The sequence below is a fragment of the Monodon monoceros genome, unplaced genomic scaffold, assembly GCF_005190385.1.
Source record: "Monodon monoceros isolate NGI ecotype Baffin Bay Population unplaced genomic scaffold, NGI_Narwhal_1 Super_Scaffold_10, whole genome shotgun sequence".
NCBI classification, from domain to species: Eukaryota; Metazoa; Chordata; class Mammalia; order Artiodactyla; family Monodontidae; genus Monodon; species Monodon monoceros.
In genome coordinates this window covers 27488468-27509889 of record NW_021703766.1, presented here as the reverse complement: position 1 = coordinate 27509889, position 21422 = coordinate 27488468, and the positions used below count along the sequence as shown (strand labels likewise).

Genomic DNA, 21422 nt, shown 5'->3' with positions numbered 1-21422 from the left:
TTTTGGGGAGGAAGTCTACAGGGGCCAAGTGCCATTTAAGGGCACATCAAATCAATCTGACAAACTATCAATCTGACTTATCACTATTGATGTTGACCTTGATCACCTGGTGAAATCATATTTATTTTTGACTAGAGAATATACGCACATGATACAAAAATTTAAATATACAAGTCTCTCTCTCACCCTGCCTCTTCCCCCCTCAAACACACAAAGGCTGCCTCACCAAAGATAATTACCTCCAATTTCTGGAGCCTGTGAATATATTACTTTACATGATTAAAGGGATTTTGCAGATATGGCTAAATTAAGTATTTTGAAACAGGGAGATTACTCTGGATTATCAGGATGGACCCAGTGTAAATACAAGCATCTTTATAATGAAACCAAGTTCCCCTAAAACCAAGTTCCTCTACCAAGTTTATGATTGACCTCTCTGTTCAACACCTGTTCCCCTGAAGACTGAGGAGTATCAAAGAAAAGGAAGAATTGAAACTGTACAGGACCCTGTGGGGCCTTCCCAAGTACAAAGGCCTTTCTGTACTCCCTATCTCTTGTTTGTGGGAAAAAGGTTTCCACCTCCAATACCTTCTCTGAGTTCCAAAGGGCAGATTCAATTAGTAAGTAGAGTGAGGGAATACAGAAAGAAACCATAGTGCAGCCATGGGGCCTGCTCCTGGTTCCTCCTGGGGGGATGTAAGGAAAACCTGACATACATCTCTGAGTTCTTCTATAGGAACTAAGGCCCCTGCCCAGGTAGAGGATGGTAACTTCAGGCTCAGCACAAGCACTGGGACCCCAGACTGGTTGGAACCAGAAGGCTGATGATTGAGATTCTTAGAACACCGCGCTGTTACCTCACTGCCAACTAAAGGAAGGTCACACACCCTGCGGCCCTCCCCCCCGCCCCCCAAATTTCCGTATAAAACCTTCTTCTCTGAAACCCATGGGGGAGTTCTGGCCTTTTGAGCACAAGCCACCCGTTCTCCTTGCATGGCCCTGGCAATAAGTCTTTCTCTGCTCCAAACTCTGATGTTCAGGTGTGTTTGGCCTCACTGTGCTTTGGGCACACAAACTTGCGTTAAGTGAGAATAAGAGGTTAGACAGGAGGGTCAGAGTCAGAGAAGGCATCATGAAGACAGAAGCAGAAGGTGGAGTGATGTGGGGATATGAGCCAAGGAATGTGATGGTCTTTAGAAGCTGGAAAAGGAAAGGAAATGGATATCCCCTAGAGACTCCAGAAGGAACACAGTGTTGACCTCCAGAACTATAAGATACTAAATGGTGTGGTTTTAAGTCTCTAAGTTAGTAGTAATTTGTTACAGCAGCAATAAGAAACAGGAACTGTCAAATCCCTTTACCAGTTTTTCTGCCAGTGAATGACCAGCCTCGTCTTGAATGCCTCCAATGATGGGGATATCACTATCTACACAGGCACCCTGTTTTCTTTCCAGCAAGCTCTTTCTTCTGTGGAAACCTTCCTCCGTGGTAACCTCCCACCCATTGCATGCCCACCTCAAGCCCCAGTTCTTGGAGCAAGGATCAACAGACACAATCTAAATCCCTTGTACACATGAGGCTTTTATAGACATAAATTATCTCTCCTCCACGTTTAACATCCTCCAGCTTTGTCCTTGGCCAGTTTACAAAAAGGTATAAAAGCCAACTTTCTCTTGATGAGACTTCAGCTAAACACTTGTGGAATGGGATCCCACTGCCCGTGTCTTCCCATCCATGGAGGAGCCCACGGCAAAGTCCATAACCGAGCACACCCCCTTCCAAAAAGAACCATGTAGACCCCCTACTCACTTCCCCCAGGGGCTCAACAATAGTCTCGACCCCTTCGATAGTATTTGTCATTAAAAATAATGTCAAAACTTCAGGTTCTGAGCGTTGGCAAGTGACTAGAATTTAATAACATAGTTTCATTTCCATAGTATTTATTTTTATAGTTATTTTCTATTGATGGCAAGAGAAACTAATTTTCATTTTCTGTTCAGGCTAGTGTTTCCATTTAAAACATATAAGTAGTAAAAAGACTGAACCAGAATAAGGATAACGGTAAATCTTGGCAACGCGGGTGGTTATTGATTGCGGATGACGAGGGGCTGTGTGGTTGGATCTGGAGCTACCAGGGACCTCAAAATTATTTGGATAATTCCCAAGCCGCGTCGCACCACACAGTGCACTAAAAATGATGCCACAAACTTGCTTGCAAGAGTCAGGATGGCCGAGCGGTCTAAGGCGCTGCGTTCAGGTCGCAGTCTCCCCTGGAGGCGTGGGTTCGAATCCCACTTCTGACAATCTTCTCCTTTTTTCTCTTTTCCTGTTCCAGGGTCTAAGGAGAGTGCCTTTGCGGTTTCAGATCGGATCTTTCTCTTTTACATTCCAAAAGTCAAATAAATATCATTAAGAAAAAAAACACCTTTTAAGAAGGAAATACTTGTTTCGTAAAAAGATTTATAGTATTACCTATTTGATGTGCCACTTTACGTGAAAAGCAAAAAAAAAAAAGAAAGAAAACTGTAGGTTTGTCAGAAGTGGGATTCGAACCCACGCCTCCAGGGGAGACTGCGACCTGAACGCAGCGCCTTAGACCGCTCGGCCATCCTGACTACTTGGATACCTTCTTACGAGCAATCCCCTTCAAAATGGCTCTAGTGTGCGCATGCGTAGCGAACCACGGGAACTGTCTTGTTCTCCTCCCTGCGTTGGGAGGAGCTAGATACTGGCGTTGACTCGAAGGGGAGGAGCGAGACGGAACGAGAAGGTGCAGAACTAGGCGCCTGGGCAGCGGCAGAGGGCGCGCGCGGTGTGGTGGACCCTGAACGGCGGAGAGACCGAGGACTATTACTTCGACCCGTGTGCGTTCGTGCCGCCGACAGGCATTCATTCTGCATTCATGCATTTACTATTCACATCAGCTTTGATTCTTGCATATCTGTAAGTACCCTTGCATTTCTGCATACATGCCCTCTTGCCTGTTCCGCGAGAAACAGTCAAGTCCGCACACTCGCACAGGCTTATAGATCTCTGCTGGCGCCCGAACCAGGTGAAGCCCGGATATCGCAGGGTGTCTTGGCACGCGTACATTCGTCAAAACTGCAACTTCACATTTGTATGTGTGTTTAACTCATTCACTCAGGCTCCAGGTTACACCGAGTCCTGCAGCGGCACAGCCGGATCCACCCTTTTTCCTGACCGTGTTCCTAGTTCGCAAACCTTGCTTGGCACACAGTTGGCGTGCAGGGAACGTCCCCGGATTAATCAGTCCCTCGCCTCCTCCTTCCCGCAGTGCGTCATTTCGTGATTCACGTCTCGTCCCTAACCCCAGACTTACCCACGCGCTGGCTCTGCCCAGGGACCAGAAGACCTCAGGTCGCGAGGGTACCTTTCTCCACGGGATTTCGGGGAGGCTTGCATACAAAACAGAATTTCCGCCCTTAAGACACATTCAAGCCTGGGGCGAAGGGAGAAAGATAAGAAATACGTGAAAGGTAAAATGGCAAAAAAAAAAGAAAAGAAAAAGAAAGAAAGGGTTAAAGGTTCTGCTAAGTGCAAGAAAGAGGATGCCAGGAAACTTGCAAGAGACTTTGAAATAGGCCAAGAAAGATAACTGGGTGTCCTGTTTGGGGCACCAGTCCTGGCTGGCTGATTCTCAAGGGCCTGCACCTTTCATTACTTCTATATACAAATAATTCTTATTCACGGAAATGCAAGTGGATTTTGTTGGAGTGGAATGCAATTAATTATTGCCCTGTGGATATTGACCATTTTTACATCTGTATTATAAATCCATTTGTGATTGCCAATATATGTATGTCCTTTGAGTCGGTTGTAACATCTTACTGGTTTCCCCACAAATTACTGAGTTAGATGAAATCTTTGACTTGTGTTCATTTTATAATTATGCGAGAATCACGATTTTACCTTAAAAAAAGTCTCTTTTAATAGTGATCAAGGGTGACTAGGGGGACTTCCCTGGTGGCGCAGTGGTTAAAATCTGCCTGCCAATGCAGGGAACATGGGTTCAGATCACTGGTCGAGGAAGATCCCACATGCGGCGGAGCCCATGAGCCACAACTACTGAGTTCGCATGATGCTACTATTGAAGCCCAAGCACTCTAGGGCCCACGTGCTGCAACTGCCGAAGCCTGCACGCCTAGAGCCTGTGGTCCCCAATAAGAGGCGCCACTGAAATGAGAAGCCCATGCACCCCAATGAAGAGTAGCTCCCCACTCACCACAACTAGAAAAAGCCTGTGCAGCAACAAAGACCCAACGCAGCCTCCCCACCAAAAAAAAAAAAAGTGACTAGGGGCTCCCACCATAAAAAATGGTACTGATGGACCTAGTGGCAGGGCAAGAATAAAGATACAGACGTAGACAACAGACTTGAGGACACAGTGGGGGAAGGGGAAGCTGGGACAAAGTGAGAGAGTAGCACTGACATATATACACTACCAAATATAAAACAGCTACAGCTCAGTGCTTTGTGATGACCTAGAGGGGTGGGATAGGGAGGGGAGATGGGGTTATGGGGATATATCTTATAGCTGATTCACTTTGTTGTACAGCAGAAACTAACACAACATTGTAAAGCAATTATACTCCAATAAAGATGTATGAAAAGAAAAAAAAAAGAGTGACTAGGGGCTCTCATAGGAAGGGTGGTCAGGGAGGGCCACTCTCAGAGGAGGTGACAATGAGTTCCAAAGGGAGAGACAAGTACAGTCAAAGCCGGGAGTAGCAGTGTTCCAGGTGGGAGGCATAGCCAGTGCAAAGGTCCTGAGTCAGGGAGGGGCTGTGGTCTGTTGGAGGGGCAGCAAGGCCAATGGGGCAAGGGTATGGGTGGCAGGAGGCTGAAGTCCATATCACACATGGCTGGGATGCCAGGAAGAGGAGTTTGGCTTTTCTCCTGTGTGTGTTGGAGTCACTGGAGTGTTTAAAAGCAGACGAGTGACATGATTCAGTTGGCCTTTCAAAATGATCCCTTTGGCTGCTGTAGGAGAAAGGACATGAGAGGCAAGAGAAAAATCAAGAGTCCAGGGAGAAGGCCATGGAAAGGAGGATGAGAGATGATGGTGGCTGGACCCGGGAAGTGGAGATGCAAAAGGTCAAGTTCAAGATTCAGGATGTGTTTTGGAGGTATAACGAACTGGCTGGGGGATGTGTGTGTGTGTGTGTGTGTGTGTGTGTGTGTGCGCGCGTGAATGTGGAGAGAGGGAATGCAGGGATGCAACAGAAAGTCACCAAGATCATAGAGGTTATCCGATGCTCACAACTGCCCTTTGAGATCAGTGCTGTGGGCAGGAGCTGCTTCCTACTCCTACTCCAGGGAGCTCAGGCTCACACAGGCTGAGTGATTTGCCAACATCCTCTTTGGGGCAGAAGCCCTGTGCTCTCCACCTCTGGAACCCTCCCCTCATGCCTTACACCACCAACCTTTCTATGGGCGCATCGTTTTAGAGGTAAGAAAACAGTGGCAAGCCCAGAGCTGGAGCCCAAGCCAGACCCTCTCTGCCTGCTCCCCTCCTGGCCTGGCTGGGAGAAAGTGCTCATTGGATGGAGGTGCTGAGGCCCCACTCAGCCCTACCTCCTGCGTTTGGGTGGATGGTCAGCTGTCCTCCCCTGACACCACCTTTCAGGTGCCAGATCTGTGGCGTGGAGGAAGCCATTTCAGGATCCCATTCCAGCTTCAGACCCCCAAGACCAAAAATGGGAAAGGGCCACTATTCCTGTTTGTTCCATTTCCCCCTTATCAGCAGCCTAGACACCAACGATGGATCCTCGAGGGACAGACCTCACTCATTTTCCACTCTGGGCATTTGTCCAGGTTGGAAGAGGAAAGTCCCCTGAGCTCAGCCTGGAAAGTCTACCAGCAACTGGGGAAGCCCCGGCACGGCCCTGCTCAGCCCTAATAGGGACAGATGGAGTCAGTCCCCGTGGGGACCTGGTGCTCAGCCAGCCCAGGGGCCTGAAAGGGGGAATCCTAGCATCCCTGTGACCTTGGCACACATACCCACCTCTGCTTGGGAAAAGAGTGGCAGGAAGCTGAGTTTTAGCAAATGCTTCCTTTACATCCATTATTTCACTTAATGTTCATAACATCACCACAACACCGAATATCATTACCTCCATTTACAGATGAGGAAAATGAGGCTCAGAGAGGCCAAAGTAACTTACCCAGAGTCACACACATGATAAGTGGAAGCTGATTTTTCTGGCTTAATACTCTTTTTTTCAATACTCCTTCTTGAGAACTATTCTGAGCCTAGGACTATTCTGAGCCTAGAACTGTGATAGGTACTTTATTTACATTGTTTCTTTTTAAAAGCAAAAGCCATGAGGGCTTGCCAACTAAGGTGGCACGCTGGATATGGAGACGTTACTTTTAGTTCTGTTTTCATTATTGGAGGAGACTTAAAAGAAAGGGTAGGCTTTTCCCAGCAAGCCAGTCCAAGTGGCAAGGCCAAGTTTTTGTGCCTCAGGCTCTGATTTCCTTGGCCAAGGTTCAGGGACAGAAGCCATCAGGCGTGAGTAGTGGATCCCTGCCAAGGCCTGGTTTAGGCATCTTGATGCACTGAGGGGGGACCTCAGGGGTGAAGCGGATGAAGCAGGTGTGGATCTCTGATGGGGTGGGATAGGAACTGCTTGGTCCCTCTGGAGCCAGAGCCAAAGACCTCAGATCCCCCCTTGATGTGGAGAGTTGGGAACCCAGTTCCCTGATTTTGAATGGATCATGTGGACAGTGGTGACCAGAATGGACCAAAGGCCAGAAGCTCACTTGCAAGTTCTGTAGACTTTTTATCATGCCCCCAAGGCCTTTGATCACCCTAGAAAGAGAACCCCAGGAATGGGGGAGACTCTGTAACATACCACTCTGATAAGCAAGAGGTATAGAGGCAATTTTGACTTGAGGCAGCATGGCTGAGCATCTCAGTGTGTGGATTCTGGAACCACCTGAGTTGAAATCTTGTTTCTGCTAGTTCTGTGACCATCGGGAGTTATTTAGCCTCTCTGTCCCTCTGTTCCTCAGTTTCCCAATCTGTAAAATGAATTTAGGAATAGTATCTGCCTCAAAGGGTTGTATAGATTGAAGAGTTAAGACATGCTCAACATTTAGAGTTCCTGGAATAGAATAAACGCTTTACATGTTAGCCTAGAAAAATAAAGCAATGTACCATTTCTTCCTTCCCCCCCGCCCCAGGAACTGCCAAAGTATTAGTGTTTAATAGCACAACTGACCAAGGTCCAAGATATGAAGTTACCGTGTTCAGGAAACGTGGGGGGCAGGGGAGGGAAATCACTCTATAAATTAACTCTATAGTTTACGGTAAGAAGAATGCACACTTTATAATATAAAACCTGTCTACACTAGTAGTAGACCATCGTCTTCTCTTGGCTTGTAAAAAGGTTGCTCCAGATTCCAGTGCAGATGTGCAACCTTCAGCTCTTCTGTGTGGCAGGGATCTTGTTTTCACCATCCAGCTCTTCCACCCCAGCCTGTGTCGTGAGGTCTGTCATATTTTTCTCCAGGTCATCAATGCGACTGCTCATGTCATCAATTCTGCCAATGATCTGGTCGGACATGGTCTGAAATTTATCTTGCATCTGTTGCAGGGGTGTCTGCACCACCGAAGTGAGATCCTGCACGGCCTTGGGGTCAGTCTCGGCCATCTCCCCAGTTCCCAGCTTGACGGTGCTGTCTCACACCATCACCTGCATTGCTGTTTGTCCCCAGTGTACCATTTCTTGCACCTGCTGAATATTGTGGAGCAAGTGCCCACCTGTCAAACTGACTTTGCAGAAGTAGTGTCTATAGGGCCATCCCGACAACCGTAATATCCTGACTGCCCCCTTTGAGCCAGCTTCGCTCCCCTCTCCAGCCTCATCTCCCACTTCCAGCTCCCTGCCCACATCTTTCTGTTCCTTCAATCCACAAAGCACATTCCTCCTTGGGGCCTTTGCGCTTTCTGTTTCCTCCATGCAGAGCCATCTTCCCCCAGCTCATGCAGGGCTGGCTCCTTTCATCATCCCCCGGTCAGCCCCAGGGTGAAAATAGCCCCTCACCCCACCTCCCACTCACTTTCAATCTGGCCTCCTTCTGACAGATGCAAAGTTACTGTGCTTATTCACTGGCTTATTTGATGATCACGTTTCTCTCCCACTAGGCTCTGTGCTCTTGTGAAGTCAGGAACCGTGGCCATCGTGTTCAGCAGGTATTCCCAGCAGATAGTACAGTACCTGTCACGTAGCAGGAACTTGATACATAAGTACTGCATGAGTGGATGAACGGACAAATGGATAGATGGACGGATGGGCGGGTCAATTCCCTGGGCTCTTCAAGTCAGTTTTCTGTCCGTCTCAGGTGGAGCTCGGGAAGCTTCCTCAGGTGAGGCCATTTATGACCCCTTGCCTTCCCCTCAGGCTTCAGCTCAGACTCACACGCCCAGCTCTCTGCATTGACACATCAGTTCCTTTTGTCCATCTGGGGCTCAGGGACCTCCAGACCTCTCGCAGGCCCCATCCGCTCTGCCTCTTTTGGCTAAAACGTTTTGGTGTTCTGCTTAGGGCTCCACAAGCCCAGGGCTTTCTCTCAGGGTGGGCTGAGTACTCAGTGCAGGGGTGAAGCGGGACGTGGTGTCTGAGGTCTAGGGATAACTCAGGTTATTACCCTGGTTCCCTCCCTGTGACCACAGCCCTGTCGACGGAGTAAAGTACTGCTGTACCAATTGCTAAACAGGGCTGCCCTGAGTCCTCACCGCCACCCTGGCCCCTCCCCACTCCCGATTCCTGCAGTCCACCAACCTACCGGCTGGCTCCAGCACAAAGGCTGTCGTCCGTCGTCATGGGCAGGTGCGATGCAAGTCATTAAAGATGTTAAACATTTCCGCAGGACCACATTATGGCTTTCCTCTTTGACCTGATGCTCTTTGGGAGCCCCTTCTGATTCAATCTCACCCCTGCTCTGGCCACCTCCCACTCCCACCACTCACCCCTCCCTCTCCCGCTCTCCATCCCGCTCTTCTGGTACCAGCCCCCTGATTTTCCATTGGAAACAACCCCTACCCCACTCTCTGTCCAGGCAGGTCACGTGAAGTGGACTCTACTCTCCTACCATGTTGGGGGGAAATAGGCTTGTGACTCAGGTCTGACCAATCAGTCAGTTCCATTCACCTAGCTACACAGTGATTGGTTCAGAAATGAACACATGATTCCAGTTGGTCCAATGAGAGTCTGGCGAGAGGGAATCTTGGAGAAGAGAAAGTGGGTGTGGGGCTCAGCTGGCTGGGGCGGTAAAGTCTGAGGCTGGTGGTGGCTCTCATTGCTATGCCATCCAGAGCCTGCTTGAGAAGAGCTGGAAAATACAGAAAGTCAGAACTCTATTGACATCGATATTATTCGAACACTTGGATTTAGTTGTGCCTGAAACCATCCGCCCCTGGTCTTTTCAGTTTCATAAGCCAATGCCCTTTTGCACTTAAGCCAGTTAAATGTGAACTTCTGTCACCTGTGACCCAAAGACTAATATGGCCTAGATCTGTGCTGGCTTACACGGTAGTCAGGAGCTGACTAGTGAGCATTTGAAATGTGGCTACACTGAATTGAGACAGATCACGTGTCACATACAAACTGGATTTCAAAGAAAGTATGAAAATAAAGATGTAAACTACGATTGACCCTTAAAGAATAGGGGTTCAAACGGTGTGGGTCCCTTACGTGTGGATTTTTTCAGCAGTAAGCACTACAGTACTACACAGTCTGCAGTTGGCTGAATCCATCCATGGATGCTGCACCGCAGGTAGGGAGGAACCACGGATATGGAGGAACCTCAGGTGCAGAGGGCAGACTAATTTATACACGGATTTTTTTTTTTTGCGGTACGCGGGCCTCCTCTCACTGTTGTGGCCTCTCCCGTTGCGGAACACAGGCTCCGGACGCGCAGGCTCAGTGGCCATGGCTCACGGCCCCAGCCGCTCCGCGGCATGTGGGATCTTCCCGGATCGGGGTACGAACCCGCGTCCCCTGCATCGGCAGGCGGACTCTCAACCACTGCGCCACCAGGGAAGCCCTATACACAGATTTTTGACCGTGGGGAAGGTCAGCACCCCTAACCTCCATGTCGTTCAAGGGTCAACTCTTTTTTCTTATTAACTTTTAACATTGATATGTTAAAGTGATAATACTTTGGCTATGTTGTGTTAAAACATATTGTTAAAATGAATGTCATCTGTTTCTATTTTCTTTTTCGATGTTGCTAGTAGAAAATTTTACTTGTGTATGTGGCTTGTGTTATGCTTCTGTTGGACAGTGCTGGCCTTGATGACCCACCTGTAAAATATCAGGAAGCAAGAGGTCAGAGCCTACGCAAATAATGAGGCATCCCCACCAGAAAATCACTCCAAAGATACCGAGGAGGAGGGGCTTCCCTGCTGGCGCAGTGGCTGAGAGTCCGCCTGCCGATGCAGGGGACGCGGGTTCGTGCCCCGGTCCAGGAAGATCCCACATGCTGTGGAGCGGCTGGGCCCGTGAGCCATGGCCGCTGAGCCTGCGCGTCCGGAGCCTGTGCTCCGCAACGGGAGAGGCCACAACAGTGAGAGGCCTGCGTACCAAACAAACAAACAAAAAAACCAAAGATACCAAGGAGGAGAAGGCTTCCTGAAGAAGGTGGGCACGAAAAGATTAGGTCTAGCTTTGCAGGGGTTGAGAGGAAGGGGAAGGCATTCCAGGTCAGGGCACAGCATGAGCAAAGGCCTGAACGTGGGACTAACAGGAGAGGGGTCTGAGGAGAAACGAGGGTGGAATAAGGGAGCCTTGAGGGTTAAGATGGGCCGTCAAGGGAATTTCCTGGTGGTCCAGCGGTTAAGACTCCCCACTGCCAATGCAGGGGGTGTGGGTTCCATCTCTGGTCGGGGAACTAAGATCCCACATGCCGTGCAGTGTGGCCGAAAGATTAAAAAAAAAAAAAAAAAAGATGGGCCGTCGATTTTGCCCATCAAACTGGGGCTTCCAAGGAGGGAGAGAAGGGCCCTAATTCTGGGGAGGGACAGGAGCCAGAATCTGCAGGCCTTTCCCACCAGCATGGAGCCACTCAGAGTTTCAGCATTTCCTTTGGAAATTCTCTCATTCTTAAATAGCTCCCAGTTTCCCTCTGATCTTTCGATTATGCCTAATGCTTTCTGTTTTCTCTAGGCCTGTTTCCTGCGGTCCTTTTCTGTGCCTGCTGGCATCCAGCTCCTAGAAAACATACTCATGTCCTTGGACCTCAACAGAGGACATGCCAGCAGGGGCCTGGAAAAGTGACAGGTGGACTCACTGAGTCCCAGTAGGGCATCACTGAGTAGTACAAAATCAGGGTGCTCTGTCCCCCAGCCAGAGACATCCTGGGGGAGCCATGTCCCCCCAATTCACCTTTTGCAATGCAAAAGAAAAAAAGCCATGAAAAATTACTTTTCATTCTGAAAAAAAAGAGCATTACTGATGTCTCGTTTGTTCTCCAAAGGTTTCCACAGAGATATAGAGCAAGTATCTTAGTTTATCAAGCTCCCCACAAAAATGAGACAGAGTCTGATGCAATATTTTTCTAGGTCAGGCGGTCACAAAAAGTTTGTGTTGCTGAAGGGCTCAGCATCTTTACAGCCCTTAGCTGTCCATGGACAACCCCTTCCTGGGGAAGCTGGCCTCCAGCCTGGGTCAGCTCCCCTGTCTGCACCAGAGCCCTCAGCATGGCACACGTGAGTGTGTGTGTGTGTGTGTGTGTGTGTGAGATTCTCAGGCCACTGAGAATCACCACTGATCCCCAGCACCTGGCATCTTGTAGGTAGGCACCCTGGAAATACTTGTTAATTGAGCAAATAAATCCTAAATTCAGAGTTTAACCCCCCAGGTATTTACAGCACCCCAAATAAGGACCTCAGTTCTTGTGCTCGAATCTTCGAAATTACATTTCAAGGGACACAAGTCTCTCCCAGTTAACGTCAGGCTGCAGAAGAGAGGAACCTTCCTCTCTCCACCTTCCTACTCAGCCTCCTGGCTGAGTGCCCACTCTGCCCCAGCCCTGAGGACCCCAAGTAGGTGTGGGAGCAGGAGGGCGTTTTCATGAGGTTCATCCCAGGCTCTGGTGCGTTAAGAAGCCACATTTATAGGAGAGCTTCGAGTCAGACTGAATGTACATGTTTCCATCCTCTTGCGTGTTACTGAGTCTGAGCTCATCATACTGCTCACCACATGACAGGCCAATAAATTAAGAGACGAGCTGTTGGGGGAAGGGATAATGACTTTATTTGGAAAGCCAGCAGATGGAGAAGTTGTGGACTAGTGTCCTAAAGAACCATCTTCCTCAAGTTAGAACTCAGGCTTCTTTTATACCAAAAGGGGAAGGGGTAAAGTCCTGGTTCCAGCCAGACTCTGGAGGGGTGGTGGTAATTTCTCCCTCCCTGCAGTCATTCACAGGTGGGCCTGGTCAGGATGGTTCCTGCGAGCTAAACAAAGGTACTTTAGCTTACCACTCATTTTCTGGGAGGCAGGGTTCCCAGAGGTGGGCCATTGTGTATACTTTAAGCTTATAGGCAACATCCCTTTGGTGATTAACTTCGAATACAAAGGTTCTTCCTTATTGCATGAGGACTATTGGGGGAAACTGAGGCAAGGGATTTGGAAACATTCTACAAACGGAGCAGCTGGAGAAGATGAAGATCACCGGGGTTGGAGTGAGGGTTAGGGCTGGGCTTCCACCTAGGGTTGGGGTTTTTATCTCCCAGCCGAGGTCCCCTTCAAGATATGTGTGCATGTAAACCTCAGGAGGTGGGAGTGGTGAACCGCAAGGTTCTTCACCAAAATTCCATGAGGCACCGGGGCTGCAAGGGGAGAACAGGAGCCTTAGAATTCTGCTGCCTTGGAATCTTGGCCAGAGGGGAAGGGTGGGGAGGTGGGGGGCCCAGCTGTGGCTGGGGACAAGTGGCATCCGCTGGCACAAAATGTGGTCTAGAAGACAGCAGCTGGAATTCAGTTGGGCAGAGAGGGCAGAACTTCTGTGGACAGCTCAGCTGAGAAGGGGACTGTGGCCTCTCTGAGGGGTAGGCTCTGACAGAGGGTATGAGGGGAATTGGGTGGGGACAGGGCATGTCCTAGTGTCTGTGTCTGTGGGTGTGTAGAAGCGTGTGTCTCTGGGAGTGAGGATGTATATGTGTCTGATGTGTGCACATGTATGATTAAATGTGTGAATGTGTATGCTGTGTATGTTTAGAGATGGCTGTGTGTCTAAGGGAGTGTGGGCACCCCACCGGGCCAGTGTGTGTATATGTATGTGGGGCATTTTTGTGTGGCTGAGTTAGTCATGTGTGTGTGCTGTGTGTGAATGTGTTTTGTGTGTATGCGTGACAAGGGATGGGGCAAAGAAGCACTATAAACTCGGGATGGAGCCATTTAGAGCTTACACCATTGGAAGCTTGTGGAAATTTGAAGACTTGGGGGCAGGAGAGCCAAGTTCAAATCCCAACTTTGCCACCTTTCAGCTGTGTCCTCAATAGTCTCTCCTTCTTTCCAAGCCTCAGTTTCCTCATCTGTAGAATGGGCATCATTACCCTCACTGCCTCCCAGGGCTGACCTACAGACCACTCTGGGCCAAGGTAACTCAGCTCCCTCTGGGGAGAGGAAATGAGAAAAGAGGTTCCATTCTCTGTGCTCTTGGAATTTCTTACCAAGAGCATGTATGATTTTTATGGTGGAGATGTTAGGAAAAGGCATCTGTGCTCTGGAAACCTTTACCGCCTTTCTCAGTCTGGCTGGGGTGATGCTTGTTGTTCTGCGGACAGATGACCATGGTGGACATGGCTGGGTGTGAGGTTATTTGCCAGGGTCAGATCCTCAGACCAAGCAGGCTCTGGGTGGTCTCCCTCTCCCCAGGAGCCAGCTAGGGATGTCACTGCCTAACTTGGAGAAGACAGGAATGCTGCTTCTTGGAAGCCTCCCGACTTGCGTTCTTGGCCAAGAAGAATTGGGCCCAGCCCGGTGCCCGGAGAAACAGGACAAAATCACATGTAGAAACAGACTTAAGGGTTAAATTAAATGGAAACTTGCCTTTCACAACGTCTGTTTTCTTTTCCCTCCTTTTATTTTTATTTTTTTAGGTCCCCCTCCTCCCCACAATGAATCACAAAAAGCTATTATCAGAGGTTATGTCTGGGGAGGGAAAGGGAAGGATTTCACTTTTCATTTTGTACCTTTCAAAGTAAGGTTTGAAGTTTGGAACCATATCCTTTTTTCCTCTTTGTTCTCCTGCTTCCTCCTGTCGCTGGTATCAGGAAGTCTCTGGCCAGAGAGCCTGCCACTAGGGATTTTCTTCTTTGAAGCTTAGCATGTGAAAAGGAAATAAAAACTGCAGTCACTGTTATATAAGTTTTTAAAAATTTTATTTATTTATATTTGGCTGTGTTGGGTCTTCATTTCTGTGCGAGGGCTTTCGCTAGTTGCGGCGAGCGGGGGCCACTCTTCATCACGGTGTGGGGGCCTCTCACTGTCACGGCCTCTCTTGTTGCGGAGCACAGGCTCCAGATGCGCAGGCTCAGTAGTTGTGGCTCACGGGCCCAGTCGCTCCGCGGCACATGGGGTCTTCCCAGACCAGGGCTCGAACCTGTGTCCCCTGCATTAGCAGGCGGATTCTCAACCGCTGCGCCACCAGGGAAGCCCTCTGTTATATAATTTTTTAAAATCCCGATACGCTGGCTTCCAAAACTTAATTTTTTTTCACATTGCATATTTAAAAAAATTTTTAACAGGCATTACATTTACATAATTTGACTTTCAAAAGGTACAAAAGAATAAGCAGTGAAACACTTTCCTCTCATCCCTGACCCCAGTTTTCTTCCCCAGAGGCAACCCCTGTTCCCAGTTCCTCATGCAGCCCTCCAGGACATCTTTGCACGTACAAGCAGATACATATAGGTATTTCCTCTCCTTCCCCTCCTGATGCTGTGGTTTCCTTTACACTCTGCTCCGTTCCTCCCCCGACCCCAGCATTTAACAATATATCTTGGTGGTTGTTTGCAAGAGTACACGAATGCCTATAGAATCTGGTCATTTTACAGAAGGGGAAACTGAGGCCCAGAGAGCTCTAGAACCCCGTCTTGCCTCACAGTCTGGGGAGTGTTCCTCAAGTTGGAGGGTGAAATCGTCAGGGATGAACTGTTTCCACTCAGAGATATTATTTTAAACAAATTCACTGAGTGAAATAGAGCTTAGACCAAGATTTGTTTAAGAGCCCTTGGTTCTCAGAAGGAAGAGAGGAAATCACAGCTTCCCAAGTACACACTAGAAAACAGCACCCGCCTTCCCCGGGGGTCATCTGCGAGACAATGCCTGCCCCTGTCACAGATCGCTGCCTCCCAGCCCAAACTGGGACCAAATCTACTGAGCCCCCTTCCAGTACTGCCACAACAGCTGTGTAGCATTGGGTAGGTCACCTTCCCTCTCTGGGCCTCCAGGTTCATCTTCCCCAAGGAGCTCCTCTCTACGCCTCACCAGCTGGAAGTTGTTGCTGCCTTTCTAGGTTCCCACAACTCGTGATTTACAACCATCCTTCCCCGGTCCCCACCACTTCCTCCTTTCACTCAAATAATCTTTAATTAATTGAGCATTTACAATGTTCCGGGTCTGTGCCAAGCAGTCTTCATGAACTGAAGTTTCAAAACAACACTGAGGGGAAGGGAGAAACTGGACACATTTTACGCATTTTACAGATAAGGAAACTGAGACTTAGGGAGGTCAAGGAAGTACCCTGTGTTACACAGCTAGTTAGCATTGGAGACAGAAATCATACCAGGCGGGCTCTGCCGACCGCACGGTCCCTAATGTGACCTACCACTCCCTTGGGTGTTGATATTCAAGTGTAAGCCTAGACAGCTTCACATCAACCCCCAAAGAGGCTGGGCCCAGAGAGGAAAAGCAGAGTGCCCAAAGACACACAGCCACCAGGGCAGAGCAGAAAAAGGAACATTTCCTTCGGTCTTTTGGATATTTATCATGTACAGGGTGCCAGGGGCAGGGAGGTGAATAGAACACCTACAGTTTGCCCCCAGGTTGCTCACAGATCTTCTGATCCATACAGTGGTCTAAGCCAGGCGTTGAGCCGTAGCTATGTGCCAGGCACTGTGTGGCTCATGCATATTTTCTTCACAACGCCGACCCATTGAGGAAAGGCACTTGACCCATTTTACAGTTGGGGGAACTGAGGCTCAGAAGGTGTGGAAGCCCTGGAGCTGGAGCTCTGGCCCGACCCCAGCCTGTTGTCCTAACCATCCCAGTGCTCTGCCTCCCAGGCTTGGGAATGCACAGCACTGAGAATGAATGGGGGGCGGCATTGTATGATACCTAGTAACAGTTATTATTATCAGTGGGTGCTGTAGCTGGATGACCCTTCTCCTCGGGCCTGGACAAGAGGAGTGGGGGTTTGGATGGAGGGGTCTGGACATTTCCTGGACCTTCATCACCCAAGAGAAAGCAACCAGGCACCATCCGTAGACAGGAAGGTGACTCAGACTTTCCTCTGGGACAAGTCCAGCCTGAGATCCCAGAACCTCGGGCTGACCCAACTAGCAGCTCCTGGTCTCTCTCCCATAGAGTGTGGAGAAAAGGTCCCCAGGTGATTTCTCTGCCAGGGAGAGATGGGGCTTTCAGCAGCTGAGGAACAGAGAAAAATCTCACTCCTGAGAGAGACCAGAGAAGGGCAGTGATTTATCCAAAGTCCCGCAGAAAGTCGGAGGCTGAGGCCAGCCCTATCTGGAACACTGAACAACTCTTGGAGAGGTCTGTTGTGTGCGAGGCTGGTGACATCAAGATGGACAAAGCCCACACCCTCCCTGGAAATGTTCGTGGCTCAGTGGGGAGTGACGTCATGACTGGGCAAAGAACTTGTGGCGTGTCCACCCCATGGTGGAAAGAAGTGGCAGCCTGGTGGCCCAGAGGAGGATGCCGTGCAATTCTGTCTAGTGGGGGAGAGAGGAGGAGAGGGAACGTATCAGGGAAAGCACTTGTGTGGGCACGGAAGGGTACGTTTTGCCAGGTGGAGAAGGGAGGAAGCATTCCAGAAGGAGGGGACAGCATGACCAAAAGCTCAGAGGTGGGATCGTGCCCAGGGACTGTGAGAGGCAGTAGAATGTATGAGTTGAAGGCCGAGATTTTTTTTTTTTTTTTGCACTACGCGGGGCTCTCACTGCTGCGGCCTCTCCTGCTGGGGAGCACAGGCTCCAGACGCGCAGGCTCAGCGGCCATGGCTCACGGGCCCAGCCGCTCCGCGGCATGTGGGATCTTCCCGGACCAGGGCACGAACCCGCGTCCCCTGCATTGTCAGGTGGACTCTCAACCACTGCGCCACCAGGGAAGCCCAGAAGGCTGAGATTTTGGACTCAAACTACTTAGGTTTGAATCCTGGCTCTGTCACTTACAGCTGTGGACCTTGGCAAGCATTCTAAACTCCTGGTGCCGGTTTCCTTCTCTGTAAAATGGGGAAAACAGTAGTACCCACCTCAAAGCGTTTTTGTGAGGATTAAATAAATTAATCCACATAAAAGAGAGCGAGGCACATATTCTCAACTTCTATTAACAACGTGGTAATTGGGTTCAGGGAGAATTCCAGTGTGGTGGTCCAGGGCTATTTCCTCTGCTCTTGGGGCTCCAAGAAACCTTCTCCTCACCTCACCCAGTATTCAAGATCCCTGATGGGTGGCCTGGAGAGGGAGAGATTCTGGGAATAGGCCTAGTGGAGCTTTTGGAAAGTCCCAGCTGTCGATTGGGATCCAGCCGCAGGGGTTAGGACATGAGAGAGGAGGGGATCCTCTGGGAAGGTTGGAGTATAGGAAGGGGGGCTGCTCCAGATGGAGCAGAGAGACACCCCCCAACCCCACGCAGGGGCCCTCTTGCCTAAGGGCTCCGGAAAACTCTTACGGGACTGGTCAGCTGCGGAGAGATGTCACAGATTTACGGCCATTCGTAAACACAGAAAGAATTTGCCTGGGCCTCCCACACAGGGACATGGAATATCCAGAAACAACTGGGGTGGGGAAGAGTGGGGGAGCGCAGGGCAGCACTGGGGCTGCCTGGAGCCGTTCAGCCTCCTCCGCTGGTCTGGGGCAGGCGGGAGGCCTCCGGAGTCACCAGCCCGCCTTGACCAGCCGGCGGGGGATGTGGTGCCGGAAGAGGCAGGCCGCCTTCCCAAGACGACTCAAGGGTCAATGAAGGAGCCCCACCTGAGTCAGTGTCTTGGAGGAACAGGACATGCTCATGACTCCTCGGGTGGGGTATGTCACAGGGACTCACAGGAAACAGGGCTTGAAGAGATGGGAGTGTCTCTAAGGATGTCTTGGGGGTCCTCCCCACTCAGGAACAGGAACTCTTGTTTTCTGTGCCAGGCACTCTGCCATCTTCGTGGTTCAGCTTCTCTCTGGGTCTCTGTGTCTTTTTCTGTGGCTGCTCAGTCTCCCTAGGTCAGCCGTGGCACCCTGTCCTCACATCCCTCCCTGCTGTGGCCCCTGCTCACTGCTGTTCCGCAGAAGCCAAGGAGGTCTTGGCTTCTGTGCCCCTCTCTTCTCCATGTCAGAAGCACAGTGGGGTTTGGGGAGAGGGGCTGACAGCCCCACACTCTCCGAGAGGGGTGTTTTCCCAAAATTCGGCTTTTCAACTGAGTAATTTAACATCTAATTGAGTTATTTATTATAAGGTAAATAAATACTAAATTTGTTTTTGAATCAGTATTACATGTTATCTTAGTCAGCTGGGCTGCTGTTACAAAATAATGTGAACCGGGTGGCTTACCAACAACAGAAGTTTATTTCTTACAGTTTTAGAGGCTGAAAGTTCAAGATCATTGTGCCAGCATGGTCCATTCTGGTGAGGACCCTCTTCCAGGCTGTAGACTGCTGACTTCTCATTGTATCCTCCCATGGTGGAAAAAGGGAGTGAACTAGCTTTCAGCCTTCTTATAAGGACGCTCATCCCATTCATGAGAGCTCCACCCTCAAGACCTAAGTATCTCCCTAAGGCCCTGCCTCCAACATCACACTGGGGATTAGATTTTAGCATATGAATTTTGGGGGGACACAAACATTCAGTCCATAACACACGTACATGGTATAACAGTAAAAAACAAACCTCTCTCCCTGTCCCCTGACCCCCAGTTACTTTTCCCAGAGGTAACTACTCTTGCATGTTTCTTCAACAATAACTTCAATGTTGATTTGTGATTTGAGAGTTTCTGTGATGCTGATGAAAAGTCCCAAGAGAAAGCAGTAGGAAAGCAGGACCATGAAATGCCCAGAAAACATAGTTAGAGGGAAGAGTCTTTTCTCTGGGCCACTTTCCCTTCTAAACAACGGTGAAAGCCCCCATTCCTGCATCCCATTTGGGCCTCTCTTCCTGGTGTGAGAATTTGACTGTGATTCTGCTCTGTGGGTTTTAAAATCTAATGAGACAGATTATTCCTCCATTCCAGAGCAAGCCTGGGGCAGGTCTGGGGTGGCTACCATTGGCTCTAGATTTAACCCCTGGTCCCAACACTTGCTGCCTTAGTGATAGGTTACCAGTTTTTAGTATATCTTTCAGAAAGATCCAAAGATTTTAAGCATATATGTACATATAGCCTCAGTTCCCCTTTTTACTACAATTAGGATAGTATACTGGACAAGTGATTTAGATCACTCTCACTACTTCTCTTTAACATTGTACTAGAGTGGTAGCCAGTGCAATAAGTCAAGAAATAAAAGGCATAAGAATTAGAAAGGAAAAAAAAAAAGCTATCATTACTCATGACATGATTGAGTACAGAGAACTTTCCAAAAGGATCTACACACTAGCTGTTGGAATTGATAAGGAAATTTAGCATGGTTTCTGCATCCATAGTTAATTCAAAGGTTAATTACATTTCGATAAACAAGCAACATACAAATAGATACTTAAATTTAAAGATGAGGGCTTCCCTGGTGGCGCAGTGGTTGGGAGTCCGCCTGCCGATGCAGGGAACGGGGGGTTCGTGCCCCGGTCCGGGAGGATCCCACATGCCGCGGAGCGGCTGGGCCCGTGAGCCATGGCCGCTGAGCCTGCGCGTCCGGAGCCTGTGCTCCGCAACGGGAGAGGCCACAGCAGCGAGAGGCCCGCGTACCGCAAAAAAAAAAAAAAAAAAATTTGAAGATGAGATGATCAAAAATTTTTAATGGAAAATTTTAAATGTTATACAGTACTATAAATAATTTGAAACCTAGAAAGAAATCTAATAAAAGTTGTACAAGACCTCTACATTGAAAACCACAAACTATTTTTGAAAAAAACTTACAGAAAAGCTAAATGAATGGAGGAATATACCATGACCATAGATTGAAAGACTCAGGATTATAAAGAGTCTACTTCTCATTTCTCCAAATTGATCTATAGATTTAAGGCAATTCCAGTAGAAAAAAATCCTTTTTTTTTGCATATATATAGAATGTCTTTATTCTTGAAAGAAGATACATGTTTGAAATATTTAAGAATGTAGTGTCATCACTGAGTATAACTTCCTCTCACTGAAAGAATACTCTACCTAAAATTTCTTTCATATAGCGTGTAACAAACATCTATGTATCTAATGCAGGAAGAAACCTTTACATGCAGATGGAAAGGAAGATACATCCTGTCCCTGTTTGAAAGCTAGGCTTTTCCCACCTTCAAAGCAGCTTTAAAAACACTAGTGCTACAGGTCTGTTATACAATTCACTGCATGCATGACCCAATGAGTGTAGCTTTCTTTCACTGAAAGAACGCTGTGCCTAAAATTTCTTTCACGTAGCTTGTGAGAAACATCTATATAAATCTAATGTGGGAAGAGTCTTCACAAGGACTCAGAAAAGAAGATACCTCCTTTTCCTGTTTGAAAGCTAGGCTTTTTGCAGCTTCAAGGTAGCCTTGGAAACAATAGTGCTACAGGTTTGTTATACAATCATTGCATGCATGACTTACTGAGTATTAAAAAAAAAAAAGAATAGAGTGTCATGATGCCTACAATTTACTTGCAAATTATTATTTTTTTGTTTTTTCTTTTTTAATGTTATTGTAATAATGTTTTTCCATAATCATTTGAGACATTTTCTTCTCTAAACATTTAATAATAAACTAATTTTTTAAATTAAAAAATTTATTGAGGTATAATTGACATACAGCATTATATTTTAGGTGTAGAACATAATGATTCAATATTTGTATATATTGTGAAATGATCATCACAATAAATCTAGTTAACATCTTCTGTCACCATGAATAGTTACAATTTTTTGGTGTGTGTGATGAGAACTTTTAAGATTGACTCTCTTAGCAGCTTTCAAATATGCAATACAGTGTTATTAACTATAGGCATGCTGTACATTGGATCCCCATGACTTTTGATTTTATAACTGGAAG

The 21422-nt window shown here is 48.3% G+C and overlaps 2 non-coding genes and 1 pseudogene across 2 annotated transcripts; 1 reads left to right on the top strand and 2 right to left on the bottom strand.

Annotated features, from left to right (window-relative positions):
• Positions 1 to 2220: 2220 nt before the first annotated feature.
• TRNAL-CAG lies at positions 2221 to 2303 on the top strand. The gene has a single exon. It is a non-coding gene; the product is annotated as a tRNA-Leu (tRNA).
• Positions 2304 to 2532: 229 nt separating this feature from the next.
• TRNAL-CAG lies at positions 2533 to 2615 on the bottom strand. Its single transcript has one exon. It is a non-coding gene; the product is annotated as a tRNA-Leu (tRNA).
• Positions 2616 to 7448: 4833 nt separating this feature from the next.
• LOC114889987 lies at positions 7449 to 7679 on the bottom strand (annotated as a pseudogene).
• Between the last annotated feature and the right edge of the window lie 13743 nt (positions 7680 to 21422).